This window comes from Balearica regulorum, chromosome 3, assembly GCF_011004875.1.
Source record: "Balearica regulorum gibbericeps isolate bBalReg1 chromosome 3, bBalReg1.pri, whole genome shotgun sequence".
Classification (NCBI taxonomy): domain Eukaryota; kingdom Metazoa; phylum Chordata; class Aves; order Gruiformes; family Gruidae; genus Balearica; species Balearica regulorum.
In genome coordinates, this window is record NC_046186.1 from 31,204,741 (window position 1) to 31,218,237 (window position 13,497).

Here is a 13,497-nt window from a genome sequence, read left to right on the forward strand (position 1 = left end):
TAAGACAGATTTAACAATCTCAATTTTGACAAAGCTCTTTAGAGTTCTTTACTATATTAAGAAACCAGTACTTTTTACATTATCTCTAGCAAACTATTTTAGCTTTTCTTGATAATCAACACTGATCACCTGCATTTCTTGATTACTAGTTGGATGCCTAGCTTAGGACAGTTATATAAGTTTCCTTTATAAATAATGGAAAGAAAAGGGAAGATACAGAAGGAAATTCATCCTACCTGAGATGTGTAAGGTAGGTGGGATGAATTCCCCTTCAAAGATCTTTCTGGAGATGTGGAAGGGATTTGAGCACCTAATTTTTAGACAGTTACTGTCAGAGAGGGTGAATTCAAGACCAAGGTTTCAGCAAGTATAGACTATGACTCACACTGGCATAAAAATTCTTGACACCATTCTGCTCTGTGGTGTGATACTTTGTTAATTGTGTAGACCAAGCTCATAGCAAAGTTTCTACCTGACATATGATGTCAGGGACACACTGTAAGTTCTGACTTTCAGTATCTTCCTACACTGGCATTTCCCAGGTTTTATGTATAATTTAGCTTAATTAAATTTAAATAACTTTTTTTCCAAATTAATCTTTGTTTTGATTTGGTTTGGTTTTTTCCTACTGGATATCTTTTATTTTTATTTCTCATCGTAGCAGGTGTTCACATACCTCCAAGACAGTATCTAAGATGATAGCAGCATTTAATTTGATTATTTTCAATGGGAAATGAGATTATCGATGATATTAGAATATAATTTAGGACATAGTACACTTCTGAAAATATGCCTGTTATTAGAAGTACTTCAGTTTCAGTGATGTAATGTACACAAATGTTTTGGTTTAGTACTGTGCAAGAGAGGCCTGAATTTCACCTGGGAAGAATTTTGTCTTTTACTATAGGTCATTAGTGTCATTTAGGAAATAGTATGCTTTAGTGCCTTATATTAAACTTTTATAAAATGCTATACTGGAATGCATTTAAAGGCAATATTGACTCACAGCTCATTGGGTTGATTGGTGTTTCTTCATGGGTCATTGCAAGTAAGGCCATTTACATCTTGTGTGATCTTTTAATACATAAGTAGAATATATTTAATGTATATTTATTGCACCTATTACATTTAAAATAAATGTAGTGATGGAATTTTACAAATTTTGGTTACTCTACAGCAAATTTTGAAAAAAGTATTCTACAGATCCACTGTGCATTGGTGAAGGCTAACTGTCTATTAAAACAATGTCAACACCACTGCTTGGGCATTTTTATTTAATTCTTAGAAATTCAGACTGTGCATACAGGCTAAAGTTTGTCACTATATGTAGGTTGCAAAAATAGTTACTAGAATGAGATTAAGAAAGAATGTGTCAGAATAATGGCAGTGATATTTCCTGTGGGAGGTACTCCTGCATCGAATCAACATCACGGTTTTCTCTTAAACTTGGATTCTAGCATATATAGAGGAATGTTCTATGGTTGTATGATTTTTAATGAAGAAGTAAATAGATAGAGAAAACTTTTAAATAACTGTTGACAAGAATTAGGCACAGAAATAAATATTAAAAGAAAAGCAGAAAATGAAAAATCCTTGTATGATTAACATTACTGAGAAGATACAGAATTCTATGAGTTCTCAAAACAGTCAGTTGTATACTTCACATAACATATTTCACCATACCTACTTCTAATATAAACATGGAATACTTAACTCTATACAAAGAAATCTTCAGATAAGCATTGTAACAGATTGCTTTTGCAGGTTCTCCAAACAGGCTGGTCAATAAAATACCAGTGTCTTAAAATATGCCCAGAGAAATCATGGAATCATAGAATAGTTTGGGTTGGAAGGGACCTCAAAGATCATCTAGTTCCAACCCCCCTGCCAATGGGCAGGGACACCCTCCACTAGACCAGGTTGCCCAAAGCCTCATCCAACCTGGCCTTGAACACTTCCAGGGAGGGGACATCCACAGCTTCTCTGGGCAACCCGCTCCAGTGCCTCACCGCCCTCACAGTAAAGAATTTCTTCCTAATATCTAATCTAAATCTACACTCTTTCAGTTTAAACCCATTACCTCTTGTCCTATCACTACATGCCCTTATAAACAGTCCCACTCTAGCTTTCTTGTAGGCCCCCTTTAGGGATTGGAAGGCTGCTGTAAGTTATCCCTGGAGTGTTCTCTTCTCCAGGCTTAACAACCCTAACTCTCAGCACCTATCTTCATAGGAGAGGTGCTCCAGCCCTCTGATCATCTTCGTGGCCCTTCTCTGGACTCACTCCAATACACAGATGCATGACTGACCAGGATATTTATTCATGCACCATTTTTACCCGGGTGAATAATTCTCTAAAGCAATTTTAAACACAAATGTAATAGATATGTATGCTCAAAATCTATGACATTTTGAGTTCATCAGCTTGTATGTAGCTGTGAAAAGGAAATGGATTCCTTTGTCCCCAACCTCCAACCCAGTTATCTAATATAGCTGAGAGACCACAACACAACATTTCTTGTCAGAGTGAGTAGAAATTGTTTCTTTTTAAGAAAGTCTAATTCTTCAGTCTTCCTCTTTTTTATTACCGTTTGCTGTGGATTGAATTATTGATGACCTGTTGTCGTGGTTTTACCCCAGCCAGCAGCTGAGCACCATGCAGCCGCTCGTTCACTCCCCCTCATTGGGATGGGGGAGAGAATTAGAAGAGTTAAAGTGAGAAAACTCGTGGGTTGAGTTAAAGACAGTTTAATAGGTAAAGCAAAAGCCACGTGCACAAGCACAGCAAAACAAGGAATTCATTCACCACTTCCCATGGGCAGGCAGGTATTCAGCCATCTCCAGGAAAGCAGGGCTCCGTCACACGTAACGGTTACTTGGGAAGACAAACGCCATCGCTCCGAACGCCACCGCCCCCCCTCTTCCTCTTCCCCCAAGCTCCTTATAAACTGAGCATGATGTCATCTGGTATGGGATATCCCTTTGGTCAGTTTGGGTCACCTGTCCTGTCTGTGTCTTCTCCCAACTCCTTGTGCACCCCCAGCCATCCCGCTGGCAGGGCAGTGCGAGAAGCAGAAAAGGCCTTGGCTCTGTGTAAGCACTGCTCGACAATAGGTCCATATAACAAAAACATCTCTATATTATCAATGCTGTTTCCAGCACAAATCCAAAACATATCCCCATACTAGCTACTATGAAGAAAATTAACCCTCTCAGCTGAAACCAGGACACCAATCTAGGGTACTGTCAGTTATGGAAGAGATGATACAGAATTTAACAGCAGTGAATGAAAATTGGATGCTTTATTCCAGCTGATGAGCACTGCAGATTTGAAGGTCTTCTCTGCTCGGGATGCTCTTGGAAGTGTTCAAAGCCAGGTTGGATGGGCTTTTGAGCAACCTGGTCTAGTGGAGGGTGTCCCTGCCCATGGCAGGGGAAGTGTGGAACTAGATGATCTTTAAGGTCCCTTCCAACCCAAACCATTATGATTCTACGAAGACAAAGCAGTCTAAAAAAGTAGATGAAGAGAAAGATGATACTATCTCCTATTTGCAACTCTTACTGTATCTGAATTTATCTTAAAAAGGCATTCCAATACCTTAACATATTTATTATATTTTAAAGAAGAACATTTAATGAGAAATATTTCCTTGGTAAATAACCCATGGATAGAGCTGGAGACTGACATCCTACAGCATTGCTGGAGCAGGGACTAATGTCCACGACTAGGCTGAAATGGGACTTTTGAGTCCATGGGCAGCATGGGGAGAGGCCCCAGGGAAGAATCAGCAGACCCATGTAGTGCGCTCAGGACCCTGGCAAACATTTGAACAAAAATGGTGAATAATTTCGTCAACTGGGGTGTCTTGTGTTGATGAAGTTATTGAAGCTCTGCTAGATCTAGTTTATGACTCTCTGTAACTGCAAATCTCCACTGTCATTGTTGAGCATCTCACAGGGATTTTTCACTTTGAACATGTTGAAGTTTGTAGTGTTTCAATCATGGAACAGTTTATTTGGGTTAAAGAACAAGCTGCAGTAGTAAAGTCATTTTTTTGAATTTGAACAATCAAAAAGTACAAACTTGACATCTTTTTCTCACTTTTACTATAGGAACCATATTATTATAGGAAGATATTATAAAGTCAAAAAGCCTCCATATTCATTCCCAATTATTTATTTCAAGAATATAAAATATAAATTGCTAGCATTTTAAATGGAAAGTAAAGGATCAGAATAAATGCAGATCTCTTCCACTAACAGTTTGCTAGATTTTAAAAAAATATATTTTATGCAAGTACATTTCAATTTTTTTCTCTTATCTACACTTATTCACAGGTGTAAGCTCTCAGAAAGAGAAGATTAAATTCTTTGTACAAAGAATTATATGTACAAAAATTATACAAAGCCTATAACCTTTCAGAGTTATGTTAACATTGATAAGTATGAGATTAATGGTCACCAATCAGACACATCTGTGACTAAATAATTCGGTCACTAATATCTTTTACCTTTCAGAATTTCAAAATCATGGTGTGCAAGCTTCTGGGGGGGGGGGGGAAGTGACCTGGTTCTGGCAAGGATAGAGTTAATTTCACAAGGAGCCAGGACAGGTGAGCCAAGTTGGCAGGGGGCTATTCCATACCATGTGACGTCATGCTCACCATAAAAGGGGGGGCTAGTTGGGCAGGGGTGGGTTTGGTGTGGTTTCAGGAAAGGCTGAGTGTCTGGTTGGTTGGTCGTTGGTTCGGTAAATCGTTCTCTGTTATCACTCATTGTGACTATCTGTTATCAGCACTGTTGTTGATTGTTTCCCTCTCCCTTGCTGTCCCAGTAACCTGTCCTTATCCCAACCCTCAAGGCTTTGCCGTTGTTTTTCCATTCTCCTCCCCATCCCACCAGGGGAGGGGTGAGCGAGCAGTGCGTGGCACTCAGCTGCCGGCTGGCGCTAAACCACGTCGAAAGGAAAGGAAAGGAAAGGAAAGGAAAGGAAAGGAAAGGAAAGGAAAGGAAAGGAAAGGAAAGGAAAGGAAAGGAAAGGAAAGGAAAGGAAAGGAGAGGAGAGGAGAGGAGAGGAGAGGAGAGGAGAGGAGAGGAGAGGAGAGGAGAGGAGAGGAGAGGAGAGGAGAGGAGAGGAGAGGAGAGGAGAGGAGAGGAGAGGAGAGGAGAGGAGAGGAGAGGAGAGGAGAGGAGAGGAGAGGAGAGGAGAGGAGAGGAAGAGGAAAGGGAAAAAAAGGTAAAAATAAACAATGCTTACTATTTTCTAGTAGAAGGACCAGAGGAGGGGCTGCTGTGACATTACCAGATCTTGCACAGAAACATGGTCCTGCAGTATTAAAAGGAAAGTAATGATGCCTTTACCTACCTCTGTCTGTCAGTCACTATTCATCAGTAAGGTAAGATCAAGTAAGTCTCCTATTATGTCCTTGTATTGTTGACAAAATGAAAATATGAAGCAAAATTACTGTGCCAAGAGGTATTTTATTTGCAAAAATTACTGACAGAAAAATGGTTTGGGTAGTCTGGAAGACTTTAGTAGTGAAGCCAACTGCACTCCATCAGTGACACGATTACTGTATCGTTCTTAATGTGTAGATGAAATGTCCTGAGACTCCTTTGCCAAGGATCTTGAACTTGCCTCAGTAGACCTCCTAATTCTTTCTGTGATGTTGAATGCACACTCTATTTACTCATTCCCTGTTTATCCTTCCTTTGCAATCTAATTGAAAGAAATAGGATTACTTGGCTCATTCTGTGCAGAAGGTGGTTGCTCCAGGCACATCTTTCAAGACACTGACATTTTCCTGTCTTTTGTTTACTATCAGTCACCTCCTAAGTTAAAATACCTCATGATTATTATGTTCTGAGACAAAGTTTGTAGGGAGAGGTAGAAAGTGACAAACTGATAGAACTGGAAATAAGCTTTCAGTAACACAGTCTTTGTTTAGGTCTTAAACAGAAACAGCAATCTCCCAAACTAGCAACATGTTGAGAACAATTTTTCTGTGTTTAGCTTGATTTTGCTCATCAGTTAGACACTTTGAGTAAAGCTGCAGACTAGGGACCTTTGTAATGGAAAAAATTATAATGCTATTAGTTTCTGTATGACAAGAAAGAGAGATCATCTGTCCTGAGGAAGGAATAAATAAGGTGGAAATTCTAAACTTATGAAATGAACATTTCTAATGAGTTGATTTTTTTTTTTCTCCCCTAACATTCAACTGAGCTATGAATTTTAATTATTGGGATCTTTTGAAGATGTTCTGCTGAACTCCTTTCAAGATCAGTATTGAGAAGTCAAATATTAAATAGACATTTTGTGAAAGACATTCTCCCATTGGTAACTAGGCATCTCTACCCTTTATTACTTTTGCTTTTCTTTTTTTTTTTTTTTTTTTTTTTTAAGCTTGTTTGGGTATGTAATGGTTATATGGCTTAATCTTCAACAAAATTATTCAATGCCCTATGTTGCATTCTCACACTTGGTATATACTGATTCTGAAAATCGTTTTAGGAAGATCATGGATTGTTTGACTGTTAGGAGAAAGCCTTGTTCTAAGACAGGATCTCCTTTCAGTAAATATTATCACTGATTTCTTTAGGAGGAAATAAATTCCAGCACACAGCAAAACAACTTAAGTTTAGCAAAAACATGGTTTTCTTTTGCACTTCTGTCAGTTTACAGGAGTGTAATTTCCTCAAAGGTGTTACCATAGAGAAAGACCTCTTATGAACAAAGCTACTTTTTTAAACCCCTGAGAGAAACTAGCCATGTCTAAGATAGGTCATATCAGCACCATAGCCAAAATTAAAATAGTACATACAAATTACTTCGTTACTTGCAAAACAGATGTCAATAGCAGTTCTACATAATTAATTAGTATAGTCCTTGCCAATTAAGTATGATAACTTTTGAGAAAGAAACTTTAACAATTTTGTAATCATAATATTCATGTTAGGCCAAGTATCTTGAAATTATTTGCTAATCCCACTGATATTTTTCAAGTTTTAAAGACTTAAACAAAGTAACACAAATCCTTTTGCCTCTTTAAAAAAGGTTATTTCAGATAAACACTAAGCCAAAAACACTGATTGTCATGGCAGTGTGTGTCTTCAAACCAAAATAAGGGGAAATCCATTGGAGGGTTTTAGTTTTGTTTTTAAATGATATATAAAATTCAAATCTAAAGTATCAAGAAATAGTAAGTCAAAATAAAATCACCACGGAATTTCATGAAAATAAGAAGAGAGGGAGAAGACAGCTGTATGTTGTGGGGTTTCTTAAATAAATATAAAATTAAATTAAAGCTGATTTTTTTTTTCTTGGGAAAGTTTGTATTTTTAATTGTTCAGTTGATGATACTGCTCATCAAGGTAGTAATTTTTTCAGAAAAAATAAATAAATCTGCAGTTTAGATTTCTAGAAACCACTTTTGGCTAAATGCCAGTACAAATACAAGCACTGCTTTTAAATTTTTTTCTCTCCCTGCCTGCAAACATCCAAACATGTTCAGCAAAAAATAAATACAAGTACTTAAATTATTCTAATAACTTCTACAAGCAATTTCAATATAAGTGTTCTCATTAGTTAATTTATTTAATGATTTAAGAGATAGTATTTTCATTTATGTTTATTGGCATTAGTAGTTTTTTGTTGTATTAATTTTGGGATTTTTCCCTTTACTGAATGTCTTTCATCAGTTTAAACTGAAAGCTTGTGTTTCTGCAAACATAGTAAATAAAGAATTTACATTAATGTTTTAGTTCAGATCAGGACTATAATCTTCAAGTGAATCTCCTAATTATCCCCACTTATCACGCACACTTAGGTTCACATCACAAAGTGGTTTCAGATAGTGTCAGCTGGATTCATTTTGGATGAAAGTGAGACCAAACACAGAAGAAAAAAACATTTCTAGTATTCTCTAGGAGCTAAAATTGCTTCAGTCCAGGGTACCAGTCCAGAACTAACAAAAGTAAAAGCTCAAATAACATAGACATTGAATCTCCAGTATTTGCTGTTTCAGTCTGAAGGCTAGCATCCACTGAGCTTACTAGTGTAGACATACACACTAAATACTCCAAGTAAAAAGCTGGCAGGCGAAGAACAGAATGCCCACTCGATGTATAATCCACTCAAATGGACATAACTTTAAAATCCTTTCCATAATCCTGATGCAAGTATGCATATACAGTATTTACACCGAGGCTTAACATGGCCGTGCAAGCAAAAGGACAGGAATCTTTATGTGGGGGCTTTGAATAGGATTTTGGACCCCTGTAATTCCATCATCCAATGTTGAGTGTATTGGGAATCATACTTTTCAAAGATACATTTGCTTATTCTGTCTTGTAGCAGAGGCAGACCTTTTAACCTGCTTACTTATCAAGAAAATCATGTCCTAGTCCCCTGTTCACCACATTTAAAATGCCTCGCAGAGTAAGTCTACGAGTTCCTTTGACTCTTGCATGGTGGAATCATGTGGTTCAACAACACTGGAAAATGATTTCTTAGGTGTTGCTATTCTTTTTTTTTTTTTTTTTTTAAAAAAGGTTAGTAATGTGTTTAGTACGTTTCATGGATGACATTCTGTCTGAACTTCAAAACAATAAACAGAGCTTCAAGATCAGTTCGAGCTGTAAAAAAACCCCAAACAACACCCCTCCCCCCGCAAAGTACACTATGTAGGGCAAAGAAAAACAAAGAAAATCTAGCTGTATTCTTTTCATATCTAGGCTTTAACTGTTCAAATTTTAGTAAGTTCCAGTCATCCTCGTTATTGATATTTCCTGAGGAAAAAAGAAACAGATTATACTTCTGTAATATGCTTTCTCCATTTGTCTGCTTGAGATTCATATCCACCTCTTGTTATCAGCCTGCGCAATATCTTTTCCCTCTGAAGAAACCTTTAGTGGTTTTAGCATTACTCTCTTGTCGACTTGCCCAGAAGTGGGACTTTCAAATAAAAAGATTCTCTTCACTGATAAGGCTCTCTGTCTTTAAGTAGTAGTATCGCTGTCCTCTCTTTGTTTGCTTTCTGTTTTCTCTAATCACATCCTTTTATTTATATGTGTACAATCAGATGGCATAATATTAATCAGGTAAACTGTAGGTGATGTGTGTATTAAAACAGGAAGCATTCTCCCTTTTGTTTTCATATAGTCTTTTTCCTTACATTGGGGCTGAATAGCAATTTCAAAATTTGGAAAGGTGTTCTACTGTTAAATGATAGGAGTGACACACAACAAAGTCCTTAAATTGTTGTTGTGGAAGATATAAAGCACATATAAATATTGAATACTGCTAGCAGAAAAACCTTCCAACCTGCATAGGAATAGCTGGAATCAGCAGTCAAAGGATGCTCAGGGTAACGTGTTGCAGACTAAGCAATGATACCCCGCCCCCTGTTTATGACCCTTGGGAATAGAGTTTCAGCAACAGAGTGGCAATATATGTACAACTACAATATTTTCTTTTATTATTGTTCCCTCTTTTCTCTAGCTTCATATATTCTTCCCCATCTAGAGCAGCCATGCTAAGGGTTCTAGTTCAGCAAGGCACTTCAGCAGGTGCCCACCTATAAATACTTTGGTTATGCCACTGAAGACTATTGGTGTATTTAAAATTAGGCACCTGCTGAAGAGACATGTTGAATTAGGGCCTGAGTGATTGCACATGCAAATTGTAATTGATAGCAACAGCAATGACAGGAATCCATCTTGGCAGCCAGCTGTTTTGTCTATGCCTGAAAGCTCCTTCTGATTATTATACTCATTTTATAAATGCAGAAAATGACAGTTATATGTTTTGGACATGATAACAGTGCTTTGAGTAAGAAACATTGATTCCAGAATTATTGCACCCTGAATTTCTGTTTTGAAAGATAAGAAAATCAGTACAACTGTTCATATAAAGGTATATTACAAATATTCCCTGGGTTTTGGCAAATGACTTTGCATGAAAATAAACTATAAGATATATCAAGTGAAATATTATTGTCACAAGCCATCATCCAAATATTTACAATGGGTTACCATGAGCATGTTAGCATTAATTTCAGTACACTTATACAGCAAAAAAAGTCTAAACCCCAAGATTTTTGAACAGATTTTAAAGGTTGAGTTGAATCAGAAAAGGTACATAGAGGAACACCTGAACTGGCAGAGAAAATGCTTGCAATTAGTCAATTTTAGAAGAAAGCACCTGAAAAACTCATCTCGACTCCTATAAAATTACATATTTCGTATTGTAACCTTGCTGAGATGAGGAATGTTTGGATGGTACGTGGAGGTAGGCGGTATAGAACAATTTACAAACACATGCTGCCTTCAAATTATAACACTCTCCTACTAAGTAATTATTTGCACATTGTCTCTGTCAGTATTGATTACACTGAATATGTTATTAAAATACTGGATTTTTTGAGAAGAAGAACATGGCTTAGTGGATAAGATTTTCGTCTCTAGAAACAGAAGTTCATTGTGTGAGCATTTGGAATTTAATATTAATTTGTCGGACTTTGGTTGAAATTTAACTATAGCATAGAATCCATACACAGTTAAAATGATTATTAATTAATTAATATGCTCATATTAACAACAGGTACTAACATACGTGTAATAGAATAAAAAAATAAATCTGTTTTAAAGCTTTTCCCTAATGCTAATTAAAAAATGATTTATTAAAATTTATTAAATCATTCTTCATTAAATACTTCTTCATGTATGTTTTCTTTTGACATGAAAATGGATTGCAGGGAAATTACCTGAGATGATTAATGATTTCATCACAGGTATTGGCCAGACCTGTTTATAAGACAGGTAATGGTCAAAGCAACCCTTATCTGTTCTTGGTTATAAGTACCAGAACTGTCCCAAGACTTGGGCATCTGACTGTGACAGAAACAAATACTGTAGCTGTGTGTACTTGATCAAAGCTCAAATCTCACCTAACGACATGTCAACTGCTTCTGAACTTATTGAAGCTGAAATCTGGCATCTCCTCAGGAGATCTCTACACTACCTTACAGTTCTTGACTAAAACTGGAGAGTGCAACACAGTTTTTGCAGTTTGTGTACATATTCATATTTTTTCTTCCAGAGTAACATTTCATAACATTTCCAAATGTTACCAAAATGTGCTAAAATTTCTGTTCTGCACACACAAAGCCTGGTGTTCCTGATGTTTATTTATAAATACTTCAAGTTTTCATCAATTTCTGTGAAGAATGCACACTTTCTTCCCTCCTTTGAGTACTAATATGCTTAAGGCACTAACTCTTCACAGTTGTTTCTTCATTGTATACATCATTGCTATTGTCAGTATCTTCAAAAGTCTCTGTATCAATCAACTGCAGTTGAAACAAAACAGCTTATTATTTTAAAGCCCCACTGCCATGACTGCATTACCCATGTGACCTGCCACCAGGAATTACAAGAATACACTTTAGTAACCTTTCTTCTGAGACTATCATGGTGTTTATCTGATTAAAAACTAACTCCTTAAAAGTCTTACTTTAATAGAATGTAGGGCTACGTCTGTCCACACTACATGTAATTCAAAAGCATTTTGATAATTTGTTGCAGAGGTGATACAAAGGCTAAAAAGTAGTAAATCTACATTATTAAATTTTAATTAATAAAATATATCTTAGTGTCTTGGTTAATAGTATCTACTCATGATGACTTTTCCAGTTTGATAGAAGTGAAGAGACAGAGTGTGATAAAAATATAGGATGAAAATATCATGTCATAAAATGATCAACAGCCTATTTACCCTTGCATACTTGAATATGACAGTAAGCAGTAACACTAAAGGAAGACTGTATGCACATGACAAGTGCATAGTAGTGGTTTGTTTTTGGGTTTTTTTTAATTTGTTCTTTCAATTTATAGCAATTTTGGGTTTAGAGATTTTTTGGACTCACAAACTGTAATCTTAACATCAGTCAATAGACTTTTATTTCCTAAAATTGCCCTATCACTTTTTTAACTCTTACCTACTTCTGGCAACCAGAACATCCTGCATCAGTGTTTTCTATTGTTTATACATAGTATCCATTTGATTTATTTAAATCTGTTACCATTTTTTTAATGTAGTCTTCTCACTTCATGTTAATTTTTTTGACTTTTTGACTGTTTTTTACCACTGAGCTAGTATTTTCAGTTAAATCTTCTTGCTAATTCTAGTATCTCCTTCTGGAAAAGTAATAGATAATTTCCAGGGTATCATTTTGTACAGATTTTTTAGGGTTGCTTTTTCACATGTGTGGTGGGTTGACCCTGGCTGAGGGCCAGGTGCCCACCAGAGCCGCTCTATCACTCCCCTCTTTCATTAGACAGGGGAGAAAAGGTACAATAAAAAAAAAAACTTACGGGTCGAGATAAGGACAGGGAGAGATCGTTCTCTAATTATCATCACGAGCAAAACAGACCGAACTTAGAGAGGGAATTCATCTTATTTATTACTAAGCAAAACAGAGTAGAGGAATGAGAAATAAAACCAAATCTTAAAAACACCTCCCCCCACCCCTCCCATCTTCCTGGGCTCAACTTCACTCCCGGCTTCAACCTCCGCCCCCCTCAGCAGCACAGGGGGACGGGGAGTGGGGGTTACGGTCAGTTCATCACACGGTGTTTCTGCCGCTTCTTCATCCTCAGGGGGAGGACTCCTCTCATCGTTCCCCTGCTCCAGCGTGGGGTCCCTCTCACGGGAGACAGTCCTTCATGACCTTCTCCAACGTGAGTCTCCTCCACGGGGTGCAGACCTTCAGGAGCAAACTGCTCCAGCATGGGTCCCCCACGGGGTCACAAGTCCTGTCAGCAAACCTGCTCTGGCGTGGGCTCCTCTCTCCACGGGGCCACAGGTCCTGCCAGGAGCTTGCTCCAGCATGGGCTTCCCATGGGCCACAGCCTCCTTCAGGTGTCTCCACCTGCTCTGGCGTGGGGTCCTCCACGGGCTGCAGGTGGAATCTCTACACCCCCTCATCCTCCCTCCATGGGCTGCAGGGGGACAGCCTGCTTCACCATGGTCTTCACCGTGGGCTGCAGGGGAATCTTGCTCCGGTGCCTGGAGCACCTCCTCCCCCTCCCTCTGCACTGACCTTGGTGTCTGCAGATGTTCTTACATCTTCTCACTCCTCTTTCTGGCTGCAAAAGCTCTCTCTAACTGTTTTTCTCTTTCTTAAATATGTTATGACAGAGGCGCTGATTGGCTTGGCCTTGGCCAGCGGCGGGTCCGTCTTGGAGCCGGCTGGCATTGGCTCTGTCAGACACAGGGGAAGCTTCTAGCAGCTTCTCACAGAAGCCACCCCTGTAGCCCCCCCGCTACCAAAACCTTGCCACACAAAACCAACACAACATGTGAATCACTTTGCAACTTTTAATACTAAATTTATCTGCCAACTCATTGCCCACAATGAGATCCTCCTGCACCTTTTCACACACTGAGGTATTTTTCATTGTCCTGTAGTACCTTGCATTCATATCAAAGCCTGTC